General features: G+C 44.0%; 1 protein-coding gene across 4 annotated transcripts in view; it reads right to left on the bottom strand.

Annotated features, from left to right (window-relative positions):
- The window catches only part of RALGPS2 (Ral GEF with PH domain and SH3 binding motif 2), a 107399-nt gene extending 106523 nt beyond the window's left edge, over window positions 1-876 (bottom strand). For 3 of the 4 annotated variants that reach the window (XM_027658439.1, XM_027658442.1, XM_027658441.1), the window contains exon 1: window positions 299-316. The gene's annotated coding sequence lies outside the window, so the exon portion shown is untranslated. Of the gene's footprint in view, window positions 1-298; window positions 317-720 lie in introns of those variants that run through there. The other variant, XM_027658444.1, reaches the window with a different exon arrangement.
- Between the last annotated feature and the right edge of the window lie 12782 nt (window positions 877-13658).

Here is a 13658-nt window from a genome sequence, read left to right as displayed (position 1 = left end):
CCTGTGTGCTGCCCTGTCCCTCACATCCCCATCCCTGTGTGCTGCCCCGTCCCTCCTGTCCCATCCCTGTGCACTGCACTGCCCTGTCCCTCGTGTCATCGTCCCTTTGCCCTGCCCTGCCCCTCGTGTCCCGGTCCCCGGGGCCCATCCCCGGGGCAGGACCGATGGATAGCGGTATCTCACCGCCACAGCCACCGCTCCGCCCGCTCCGCCCCGGCCGCCCTCCGGCCCCCGCAGCAACCCCACCGTCCTCGGGGGCTCCGCGGACAGCGCAGGGGGTGTCCCGGCCAAAACCCACCCTCCGGCCGCTCCCGCAGGTGCCGGGGGGGAACATCTTGCCCCGCATCCCTGCGTCCCACACCCAGTCCGGGGGTCCCGGGCACACACCCGCACCCTCCGGCGGGGTCCGGCCCCTTCCCCACCGCCCCCGAGCGCGGCGGAGGCGGTGGCAGGTGGGCGGCGGAGCCCCGGGGGGGCCGGGACCCTCCCCGGATCTGGGAGGGGACGGAGCGCCTCCAATCCCCTGCCGGCAACAGCCCTGCAGGGCCCGGCGTGCGAGCCGGGGGTGAAGCCTCCTTTCCTCCCTCCTTCTTCTCCTCCTCCTCCTCCTCCGAGCAGCCGGACAATGAGCTCGGCGGAGGCGGGCGCCGGCTCCCTCCTCCTCCTCCTCCTCCTCTTCCTCCTCCCCCTCCTCTTCCCCACCGCGACAGCGCAGCTCACCTGCGATGTGGGGATGGATGGCGGCGGGGCGGGCTCGCGGCGGTGCTGCGGGCGGCTCGGCGGGCTCCGTGCGGGGTCTGTGCCGGCGCCGTTCCGCGGGTGCGGGGCGGCCGCGGCCACCCCCGGCCACACTCACACTCACTCTCTCTCTCAATCTCTCTCTGTCTCACTCACACACACACGGGGTGGGGGGGCGCCCGCGCCGCCCGCGCATGCGCGCGCAGAGCCCCCCCCCCCCCCCCCCCCCCGGCCCCCCCCCCCCCCGTTCCGCGTGCGGGCTGCGCACGCGCCGCCCCAGCACCGCCCCCCCCCCCCACTCCCCTCAGGGACAGCGCTCCCCGCTCCTTCCCTCACGGACACGCGGGATGGGGCGCGTTTAGAGAAGACGTGCGGGCTCGCCGAGCGCGACCTGTGAGCCAACACCACCTTGTTAACGATACCCGTGGCACCGAGTGCCACGCCCAGTCTTTCCTTAAACACCTCCCAGGGACGGCGGACTCTGCCGCCCTCCCTGGGCAGCCCGTTCCAATGTCTAAGCGCGAAATCCCAGAATTGTTAGGGTGGGAAGGGGGCTCTGGAGATCACCCAGTCCGCCCCTCCTGTCAAGGCAGGGTCACCTAGAACAGGTGACACAGGAACGCGTCCAGGTGGGTTTGGAATGTCTCCAGAGAGGGACACTCCACACCCTCCCTGGGCAGCTGTTCCAGGGCTCTGCCACCCTCAATGGAAAGAAATTAATTTACACTTACATTTTCACTCTTTCTATGAAGGAATTGCTCCTGATGTCCAACCTAAACCTCCCCTGGTGGAGCTTAAGGCTCTGTCCTCTTGTCCTGTCGCTTGTTCCCTGGGAGCAGAGCCACCCCGGCTCCCCTCTGCTGTGAGGGAGCTGCAGGGAGTGAGAAGGTCCCCCCGAGCCTCCTTTGCTCCAGACTGAGCCCCCCCAGCTCCCTCAGCAGATCCTCGTCAGACCTGTGCTCCAGCCCCTTCCCCAGCTCCGCTGCGGGGGGAATCGAGGCATGGAAAGGCAAACACCTCTCCATGAAGCACAGCTCCCTTTAGGAGAGACAACGGGGACAAGAAAAGGGACTGGCCCCAAAATAAAGACTATTACATTACTAAGAACTCCGTCCTGAAGGGACGCAGCGCAATGAATCTCAAGACTTTTCTCTGTTCCCACAGTCGTTAGGGAATGATCAGCCTACAAGGGGAAAACAAGGCCATCAAGGTGTTTGCATCATTTCTGGAGGGAAAGCCCTCAGAAAACCACAAGGTTTTGCAAGAATTGCCCTAAAGTCGCCAGAGTTGGCAGTGCTGCTGCCATGGAGATGGGACTTGGCATTGCCACCTTCCCATCCGCACCCCCCGCCTGGCAGGCTCCAGCCCCAGCGAGTTATTGCAATAATTAATAGCTACCATTTACAGATATTCAGAATGCTTTGAAAGCAATACCTAATGTCATTAAGTTGTGAATTGACTTATTTTCATCCTGTCACGGAGTTACGATAGTCACTGCTTCCTTCACAGCCGTGGGAGATGGACTTAGTAATTTGTATACCTGATAACCCATTGCTGCCATCCAATGTAAGGCCACCTGCTCTGTGGTTTTGATGAAATATAGAGCCACCTGCTCTATATAGTGCCTGGTTTTTAATAGATTTGCAGACTGGTGAGAATATAGGTACCAGGATCCAGATTAAACAAGTCCAGCCGGCTGGAAAGACGGTACCAGCTTTTAAATCCATGACAGGAAAATAAGGCAGGAAGGATTTGAGAAACTACAGGCACAAGTGTGACAATAAAGCAGAAAAGCATTACTTTTAGGTACAGTGCCATTTCCCCAATTTTAATAAAGCTCGTGCCTAGAAAGAGGACATTGTTTCCACTTGTTTTTTTACCATGGTAATCTGGCGTAGCGTCAAACTCATTCTGAACCAGGATAAACAAAAGGAAAATAAAATGCCAAATGCCATCCTGCTGTAAGGTTTTCAACAGGTGAGTCAGTGGATGGAAAGGATGTTTCACCAGATTTGGAAACACAGTAATTTGTAACAAAAAAATAAGAAAATATTATAGATTCATAGAATTGCTAAGGTTGGGAAAGAGCTCTAAGATCATCGAGGAATAAGAGAAAAAAAAAGTAGTAAAAACAGCTCGGAAGGGGGAAGCAATGGGAATTATTTTTGTAAGCTATTTTTCTTCACTACAGCAGGAGACAACCTATCTCATAAAACAAGCTTCTCAGCATTACTTAAGGGGTGTATATATGGCTTAGGTGACAAATTTTCCAGACATTTTACAATTCTCTCACTAAGTGCTTCCAGAAAAACTGCATAGTGGCTTGTGAGGAAAAAAGCAATGTCATGGACCAAAAAGTAACAGAGATTGAACAGGAAAATGTGTAGTCATTCATAATCATGGTGAAAAACCAAAAGAGTAGGGTGTTTTTAGTTTTGCTGTAAATACCCTTAAAATAATCTAGAAAAAGGGTTGTACAGATGGAGACAACATTTGTAGGGGACACAAAATTACTCACAATTGTGGTGTGAATTGTGAAGGTACTTGGAGTGACCCAACTGAATAGGAAGAAAATATAGTGACATTCAATACTGACAATAGTCATCAGTACAATACACTGGACAGTGGAGGAAAGAATTCCTGGTAGACACTGCAGAGGGGTCTAAAACAAAGGCAATAGTTTAGGAAATGCACAGACATCCTAGGCAGTGCTTCACTAGAAATCTCTCCTCGGTATATGAACACAGCCACACATGCAACATGTCAACAGATCAAATGGAGAAAACTAGAAAATATTGGCTGTCTGGGCATCATTTCATAGGAGAAAGTTTTAAAGAATGCGAAACTGAAATGCCCAATTCCACTCCAGTTTTACACTAGAGCCCCATATTTAGTTGCTTTTCACCTATGATTCCAAAATCTCTTCCAAGAAACCACCTTCCAATACTCAGTTGCCGACTCTACACACATAGCTGATGTTCCTTATTATTTTAGAGGCACGGATTTCCCCAATTATACTAAATATTCCACTTAAGACACATTATTAGTTGTATGTTGCAGCTGTGCTGTTAAATATTCAAATCACAGGAAGCACCAAAAAGAGAGGAAATGACTAGATGAAAATATGTGGCAAAACAGTTGGCTATCATGAAGAAAGCTGCTGTCAAAAGTAACAGGAAAGTGCTGTCCCTTGTGACTGGCAGCCTGGGAGGGTGCAGAGGGCCAAACCTGAGCCAACACAGTCACGGGAACGGCTCTGAATGAAGGTGGCTGAAAATCTTCCAGCCCACAGCACATCACATTTGCCATCACCACTTACACCTGAGAGAACAAATTTAGAAATGGTATTAGTCTGGCCAGCCTGCAGGATTCTTCTGAATAATTATTTACTATGGTATTTTTTGGATATACTTATGCCACATTTTGTCAGCAGTGATTATTTTTAAAATTCACTGCCCAACGAGCTGCATCTCTCTGCAAGAGTATAACTCGTTCAGCACACATAACCCCCTCAAACTACAGAGGATGTGACATTTCCCTTCGAAAGCAACAGCTTGCAACTTCAGCATTCTCTACCAACGGAGAGGAGGGAATTGATCCATGTATTTTTAATTTCACAGATGAAACCCATTTTTCCATTAGGCAACACCAAAGGTGGATGCTTCCATAACAAATTGAGATATGTTTGCAGGGGCAGCTGTAATGAAATGTTGAGATTGCAATCCAGGGCACTTGCTGTTGTGAATTCGAAGACTATAAAAATGCCAGCAGACTGCACTTTATTGTACTCTTTCATTAACAGAAGGTAGCATAAGCATTTTGGCATAAAACATTTCTCATGTAAGTTACTTTAATGTAATCAACTTTGCTTGTGTGGATCTTAATCCAAATTATTCTACACATTTTAAGAAAAAAAGAGAAATAGTGCTTTATTATGACTGGACATATCATGCTGCATACAGATCTCTGGGATTAAAACTATATATTAATATAAAATCAAATTAATTTCTTTGCCTTTCAGCTAAGCTTCCTGAGTACAGTGTTAAAGATAATTTTTAATCTTGTTTTGGTAACAAATGATTTGAAAGACTAGAGCTTACATTTTGGCACCTAGTTAGCACTTCATTAATTACTAATTGCTTGGCACTAAGTAAAGTTCTTTCACTGTATGAATCTAGAAACAGTTATTATCATAAAAAGTCATTAGTTAAAATCAGTTTGATATGAGATGTCCCCAGTGGAAATCTGCTAAAGCATAGTTCCCTATGGAATGAGGATATCGTAGAAAATATTTATATAAGTGCTATTTTCTATTCTTGCTCTTTGACTAAGTTATTCCGTGAGCCTGACTGCACTTAATTCACACAGTACATCAGGGTGAGAAGTGCTAAAGAAATGTAAAATGTTGCTAAATTTACTTGTCAATTTATGAGAAGAAAATTGTATGATTTTCTGTCAAAACTGTGTATCATTTCTCAAGATTGCAGCACAGTTGTGGTACCTGCCACCCTAATTCTGTTATTTCCTGATTTTGGAGTGCTTACCTACACAGGTCTGACTTTATAAATGCAGTGCAATTAAAATTAATGGTGCAATTAATATCCACGTTCTAGTAAAGTGCATAGTCTGTGACATTTACACTTATGTATTCCTAGTTTTTTTATTCTCTGTAGTGTCCCTCCCTTCATTACAGGGGAAAATAGGAGTCAGAACTGGAAAAATATAACATTGCTGTAACTACCATTTTCTTCCTCTTTCCTCTTGGAGGATGTTTATGCTTAATACATAATAAACATATATTAGCTTCTTCCCCTTAATCAAGAGGATGAGCTTCCTCCTTCAATCAAAATGGAACTTTCAGTTGGTTCAGTTAAACTTGAAACTAAGCATAAGAAGTATTTTAGTGGATAAAAATGTCTGTACCAGAGAAATCTGGTTCAAACAGACACTGACACCTGTTTAGAGTTTACAGTTGGAGGAGAACGTCACCAAGAATGCCATGCTGAAGAGTGGATGGATGTTTCACAGCCCCTCTCACTCACTCTGTTCAACTGATGTGCTAACATTTGCTCCCCGAGGTGTCGTGATTAACACTAGAACACTTCCTAAGGTTTAACCCCTCTACTTGTTCCTCAGTTCCAGCAAGAATGAAGGGATGAGTTGGAATTATAACATTATAGCACTCCCAACTGGCTCGGGGATTTTCTTAATATTCTTAAGATCATGACTTTAAAAAGAGCGTATCTAAGCAGGAGCTTCTGAATTCACCCAAGTATACGTGTAAATATATGTTTTTACAAGTAAAGTGAGTGCACACACACACACACACATATGCTTTAGGAGGACTTCCTCTTTACAGCTGCAAAACGTTGTTTCCCCAAGGTCAACAAAGGCTCTCCCCCACGCCTCAGCCCCGAGGAAGCTGCACAGAGATAACACGTTATTTCCTCACTGTCTCTCACGCAACCTACGGATTTTTCCACAGGAAGAGAATGCTGTTCTTTACTGCGCTGCCTTCCCACGCCCCAGATGTAGGGAAGTCAGAAACGTGCTTTATGTTAGAGCCGTTTGCGACAGGGACGCTGCGATAGCGCCGGGGAGGGAGCCAGAGGCAAAGCAGGGATTGGCAGCACAGGGGCTGAATGCAGATGTCCTTCTCTGCTTCCCCGCTGCATCACAGGAGACAGCACATCACTAGAGACGTTACTTGTAAACTGCTTAAAAAGAAGCATACACCATTTCTTATGTTGTATCAATATCCATCTACACATTTTCCATAAAGAGTGGAGATGCTGGGATGCCTACATGATTTATGCACAGTATGGAAGCAGCACAAACAGGATGATTTACAACAGGTTTTAATGACCATCTGAAGGGGAAAAATCCCAAATATGGACAACAGCAACTGTTAATTGAAACTAGCAATATTTCATCTATGTAAACAAAGTAATGATCACGTCTGCCACAAGATTTCAAGAGATTTATCTTCCAGGCTCCCTAATATGGTTACATCTGTCCCATGCTTAAATCCTATGTTCTTGCCATCTGCTCGAAAACACTTTTTTTCAGCCTCAAGCAGTGATTAAACAGCTATATGGAGAAGAAAAAAAGTATTTTTCAATTTTTGAGCAAAATGTTTAACAACTGGAAAAAGCTGAAAAACCAAGTCCCCGACCCCCTTGGCTCTCCATTGTGGTTAGAAATGATATTGGTGAGATGCTCAGCTGGAGTCTCCAGGAACCTTTACATCTGACTGTACATCAGGGAACATTGCACCCACAGATTCGTTGCAGTTTAGTTATGGAGTGTAATAAATTGGGAGCAGATTAAACTAGTACCATTCAGTTAATCAGCCAAATTGTCATGGAGAGGTAATGTTATATGGGGAAATCAGGAAGCACTTTGCTATAAAAAGAAAGACACTTCCTAGAATTCTTTATTTGCACTGTGGGAAGCCTTGCCAGTTGTATTCCTTTGAGATGTGCTTTGTACTCACCTCTCCTCGCCCAAACATGGAGGAGGGGGAAGGACAGAGCCATGGCTCGCTTTCCTTTCTGTGTGAGGAGAAGCAAAGAGGAGCAGATTCACAGATCCTCTGCTCCTGCCTTCTGGCCAAGGCTGCAGCCTGCCTCTTCCTCACGTGGGTCACAGTAATTAGGGAAGCACCTTACTCTGCATCCATCACCTTCTGTAGGCACAGGATGGCCAGTCATGAGCCCTCTCTGTGTTTATTGGGAGCCTTGAAATCCTGGCAAGGTATTAGAGATGCACTGAGCATCTTGACACTTGTTACAGGAGAGTTCTGAGGCAATGGTAATACTGTCAATACTAAAAAATTACCTCATCCCTTCTCTAGGAGTTGTGTCAAACTTTATTTTATTTTTATATGTTTCTTTCTCCTGTATAGAAGAAATTATTGATTTTATCGTTCCCCCGAGCTTCTTAGGAGGTAACTGGACTCGGTACCTGTGCTTTTCCATCTTTGCTCATTTGTCTGGTTTATTATGCTGCTTCCATCCTCTGCCATTGTAATTGTTACTGCTTGAAAAGATGGGAAGCCAGAACTTTTTGCACTGTTTGTAAAACATGGTGAAGTGTTTTCAGAAATAGTGAAGAACAAAGCCAACTGGCAGTGGCTTTTTTCATCCACAGCTAATAATCCTTGGTTGAAAATCTAAGAGTATAATGCCTACTGGTATAAATAGGTGCAACTCCACTGAAGGTCTTGCCCTGCTTTGCTGGAGAGCTTTGTTATGAAGGATGTGGAGAGTCAGGCTGTTCAGCTTTAGATTTAATAAGTACCATGACTTAAATTACTAAAATAGACAAACTACATTGTTTTATAGCCAGCATTTTCAGAATAATTTATATAATTGTCTTGGGAATACTTTTAGGATAAGCGAATCAGCAAGCCATTATCTGTTGCAGTGTATGCTTTGCTGCTGGTAATCCCTTTGGGAACTGGACTTAAATGGGATAACTACTATGCTCTGTACCTCCTTCAATGAAAATTAAGAAGCCAAGTTATAATACAGTTACTCATTTTTGAGTGAACAAAACCAGCAATGCCTCAGGTACTCTGTATATTGCATTTTTTCCTGCGTATCTCAGGCATTATCAGGATGGTTGAGTTCAGTTACACAGTCAGGAAACGTAGAAAATACTGAATGTTAGGACTTAGCAAGCACTGTTCAAGATCACTTACATTAAAAGAAAAAGACAATACTTAAAAAAAACCCCTACATAAGGTTTCAATATTCTCTACTGGAACTGAGAAACCCATGGATAAAATTAATCCAGGTTCCTAGATCCAAATTCTGGCTTAAGCTGTGAAACAGTTTTCATACCAATATGAATATTAGGGGGGGTTGTAGAGACTTTTCAAAATTTCATTTTAAAGAGCAAAGATAATCATGACATTTTCACATCCTTATAATACCCATGCTGAAAAATCGTTTTAGCTTTCATCAGAATAAGCTTATGATAAATGGAAAAAAAACCCCAACAAACAAAAAATAAACATATTTTTAAAGTAAATAAGAAGCCAGTGTGTATGGAACCAAGGCCTGTTTCTTGAGAAAAATCATCTGACGTGGAGCATCCGAAAGGTCCAGTGTTTATAAATGTGATTCAGCTGGAGACAGTTGCTGAACTTCTGAAATTCTGAAGAGATTTTTCCTGTGTACTCTGGAAAGGCTTCAAAGTTCACTCAGGAAGCACATTCCAAAAATACAATGGGTATATTTTAGCTTGTGTTCACCTACAGTTTTACTGCAGTCTGACTGATTCTGCAGCCAAACTGATGACTTCTATAAGGTAATTTTCATTTGCATATCATCCTTTCCCATTGAAATCCCAGGGCAGAATAAAAGAGCTATTTAAATACTGAAATCTGAGTCTTACAAACCTAAACCAGATGCATGCTGAATATGTGAGAGGATGAAATCTCTGTTTCCAGAGTTTTCTTTTACTGTTCAATAGAAGATCCATCCATCCATCATGAGGACAAGGAACCCGATCTGTGATACTAATTGATAAGAGTTTCTGACTCTTAGTTTGTGGTTACTACTTTCTGTAAATATGTGGCAAATTCTAAAAAGGTAGAAACATTAAAAGTAAACATACAATACTGCTAAAATCTAAGCTGGTCCCTCACAATTTCCTCTCCAGCTACTGCTGTATGTCACGTAACGTCAGAAAAACCACCCAAGGCTCAGGGGAGTATTACTGCACCTTGAAAAACTAGACATCCATTATAAATTAGCCTTTGAGAGTTGCAAGAGAAAATACTTCACTGGTTATTCTAACATAATGTAGTATTGGAGTATTTTATTCTATACCACAGTTTGTGACATCGCTTTTGCCAACACACCATCTGAGCACTTTTCAGCACTTTATGAATAGCAACTAAAATTGGACCAATTTATTGTTGTCTTCTCTCCCTGCAGAAGTGTAAATAACCTACATTGTTTTGCTATGCTTTGTGTTTTAGTTGTATCTAGAGATATTCTTAGTTTTCCCTAGAGAAGATAATACTGAAGAGGCACATATTGCACTTGAGTCAGAAATTAGAGAATTTCCCCAGGGTCCTTCACAAGGACCATTATCACTTCTGCACACTATCCAAACAAACTGAACGTAGGATCCCCAGTTTAAATCAACAGCAGCTCAGGTGGGGTTTGTGAGATAAGAAAAATATGATGAAATGTATGTTTGGGGGGGGGGAGGCAGATTTTTGGAGATGGACTTAAAATCAAGCAGTTTGCTCAGTTATGGGAATATACCAATAAAAACTGAATAGGATGCCAGCACAATATAACCAAACTGAGCATATGGAAAACAAGGAAAATGTGTCAATATTTTCAGCAATAGATCCTTAGCTTAAATACTATTTTGTGTTTGGGCTTCTGGCTTAAAAAATATACATAAATATATATACATAAGTATAGATATACACATATGTAAATGAAATAGGATTAGGAAGACTCTAAAAGAGCACAAGAGAAGACTGTAAAACAAGAGAAACAGTGTGTTTAAGTGCTATGTTCTACAGGTGAGAATAAGAGACTAATTTTTTATCTGCATCATCATCATTATCATCATCCAGTGAAACCAGGAGGCCAACAGACATCCATTTGTAGACAGTGACAGTTTCTACTCTCTTTGGACACATATTAATGCAATGTACTTGGGCTCTGGGATTTTGTGCTAGAGAACAAATAGTTCAGCAAAGGAAACAAAGAGCTTAGAAGATTTTTTTTAATGATTAGACATGTACATGTATAATAGCAACATGCTGACAGGGAGAACAACTGCCAGCATTAGTGTCAGTGGTGCTTCACAGCATAAACTGATTAGTCACCGGAGAAATTTCTCTCCTTTATCTATTTTGCATAAAGTTCAGGTTCATTATGCCTTGGTTCTTGTATTTGGGTTTTTTTATAACATATTTTTAAAAAGTCAGACTGTACCAATTTTGTTTTGAGGTAGATGGAATAAGCATGTGCATATGTGAAATTTATGTCACTGTGCATTTGGAAAAAAGAGCATTAAGAAAGGATCTTAAGAGAAAGTCTTCTGTTTCTCCATTGTATCCTCTAATCCCATCTGAGCTAAGTGCTTACAGGTTGGATTTGTACAGGTAGGAAATATCTTCCAAGACTTTTCCATTTCAATGTAATCCATTTCTTCTGTTGGTTTCTTTCTATTAAGTAACTGGAGACAGGTATTTAGAGCAATTACTGCACAATGAGCCACGAGAAAAGGCAGCAGGTCGGATGGATGCTTACAGAAGTGCACTGAGAAGATATTACCCAGTTTCCAGCTCTTATCTTTCTAAAGCAGCAGAACAGAATGAGGGCAATTTGACTTACTAGCTGGTCTACTGACCTGCGAGAATAAAGGGAATAAAAATGCCACTGTGAGATAAAACAGGCAACACTTTCAAAACAATAAAAGAATATGCATAATAGCTCAAGAAACATCCACAGGGAAGAAAAATTAATTACCTTTATACTTCTGTTTTTACTAGGAAAAATATAAAGGGAGAGAACCTGCCAGCAGCGTGGAACAGAGCAAGCTTTTCAGGAAAATACACAGGGCCAGATCTTCCCTCCTACTTCTTCACATGTTTTCTGCTCTTCAGGCCCGTGGAAACATGCCAGGAAAAATTAATTGGCAGAGGACCATATTATCTCTTCTGCATAGTTCCCATGTAGTGTCTCAGGGACAGACCATGCAGCCAGGGAGCTGGCTGGAAAAACTGCCTGCCTGGGGAAAACTGTCCTTGACTCCCACAGCTCCCAGAGGATATGCCAGATTTCAGCGGGACCTCTCTCTCTTGTTGATCTGAGGCAATCTGAAGAATTCTGCCGCTGAGATTTCCTTCTATAGATGAAAAGCTGGGGCTGATTTGGGTGTCAGGGTTTTTCCATGTGGTATTGTGGAAGTTCTGGGCAGGAGGACGAATGCTGATTTAAGGACAGCTCTCTTAAACCGAGCAGTACTGATGGGTCACTGATTGAATGCGAGGTCAGTAAGTCTGCAGCTGCCTCACAAATGTTGTAGAAGAGGATTTGATCTTGGATAAAGGAAACAGGGAGTGTATAAAGTCCTGGCTTGCTCCCACACAGTGCACCCCCCTCCCCTACCTTTCATTTTAGGAGTTTCCAGGCTCTTGGTGCCTAGGGAGGAGAACTGATGTAGTTAAAAGTAGCTGATTCCTCGCTTCAATATACTATGAACATAAAGCTATGATCCAGCCTGCTGATTTACAGAAGAAATATCAACAACCGACCTTCATTTCAGTTTCCTATTAAGTAATGCACATCCTTCTTGTCCAGTGGAAAATCCCATGAAGTAGGAAAATACCCATTCTGGAGTTCACATTGATAAATTACTGAAAATGCCTCTCCAGTTGGGGTCTGTGAGGCATGTGGAAGGGTCACAGCCTCCATGTCCTCATTCCCTCAGCTCCTCGGGGGATTTCAGCATCACTTCCATGAAGTGTCACTGGAGTCCTGTCCCCTCCTCCCTCATTTCCCGCTCCCTGTGCTGTCTCCACCACTCCTGCAGCAGGGCTCAGTAAGAAACTGTTCTGCCTGAGCTCCCTCCCATATGGCCACGCACTAATCCCTGCTCCCACACACAGCCATGCAAAGAGAGGAGAAACCATGGATGTGGAAGCAATGCTTCCCTGAGCAGCAGTGTCTGCTACCCACATTATGTTAGGCAATTAAAAGGTGCAAAAGAATCCTGCTGAACAGTTGCTGTTTTCTTCACCTTTCTTTGCAACATCTGCAGAGCTCTCAAGTATGCTGAATTTGCAAAGAAAGATTTTTTTTGTTTTTTAGAGGGAGTATTAGAATTGGGAGCCAGCTTGCAAATGTCTTTCCTCTCCACTTGCAACATCGAGGTACTTTCCAAGGTACTTTTAAAATTATCATTTTTGCTCCCTTGTCTCTTCCATTTGATCAAAAGAAAAATCAACCCTGGAACTTAATGAAGAGTAAGAGAAGATAGAACTGACATTGAGATTCGGGAGACTTCTTGAAAAAGCTCTGCTCCTGTCTATTTACATTGAAGCTTTTTTTTTTTTTTTTTTTGGATCCTGAGAAAGGACGTCAGGAAACATACCATTTGTCAGGTCGGGCTGTCAGCTCAGTGCCCAGCAACTCCCTCTCCCTGCGCAGGGACATCCTGGCATTACAGGCACTGTCACGTCTCATTGCCCAATGCTCTCCCTGACGCCCTCCCTTGCTAACAGCGTGTTCCATCAGGCTCCTCACTTGGGAAACACGGACTCGCCTTTCGGTGCCACCCGCCCCCACTGAGCTCACCTGATGGATCAGCAACATCTGTTTTCTCTAGGTTGGCAGATTTACTACACTACAGACGTCACAGTGTTTTTACACAGAATCTTACGTTAAGCAGAAACTCAGCATTGGTGCAGCATGAACATCACGCTCCTTGAAATGTCAACGAGCATTTTAAAACTTATTTCTCAACACTACTGATTCCTATAAATCCATTCTCTATAATAGGAAAAAACCACAAGCATATAAATAAACCCCTTTTGCTTTACCCACACCAGCAGCTTGGTAGTGTGGTGTGGTGACTGAATGAAGTAAGTTTGACTCGAGAGCTCCTGGGTAGGAAAATCTGAGGTTCCAGCCTCGTCAGTGACAGCAAGTCACACAGGGCATCTGGGGCCTCAACTGACTGTCAGATGCTATTGATTGTCACCGTGCAGGTCGTGGCTTCCCCTCCCAGGGATTCTGTTCTCCAGACCCCCTGCTGTAATACAGTGCAACAGGAGGAACAAAAATGAGGATCAGAACCCTCTATTATTAAAAACCTTTAAGAACACATGAGAAACCTGGAGCTGAACTCTGTAAATAACAGCCAGATCTCAGAGGTCA

Source organism: Corapipo altera, unplaced genomic scaffold (genome assembly GCF_003945725.1).
Source record: "Corapipo altera isolate COAL_440 unplaced genomic scaffold, ASM394572v1 79, whole genome shotgun sequence".
NCBI classification, from domain to species: Eukaryota; Metazoa; Chordata; class Aves; order Passeriformes; family Pipridae; genus Corapipo; species Corapipo altera.
This window is presented reverse-complemented; position numbering and strand designations above follow the sequence as displayed.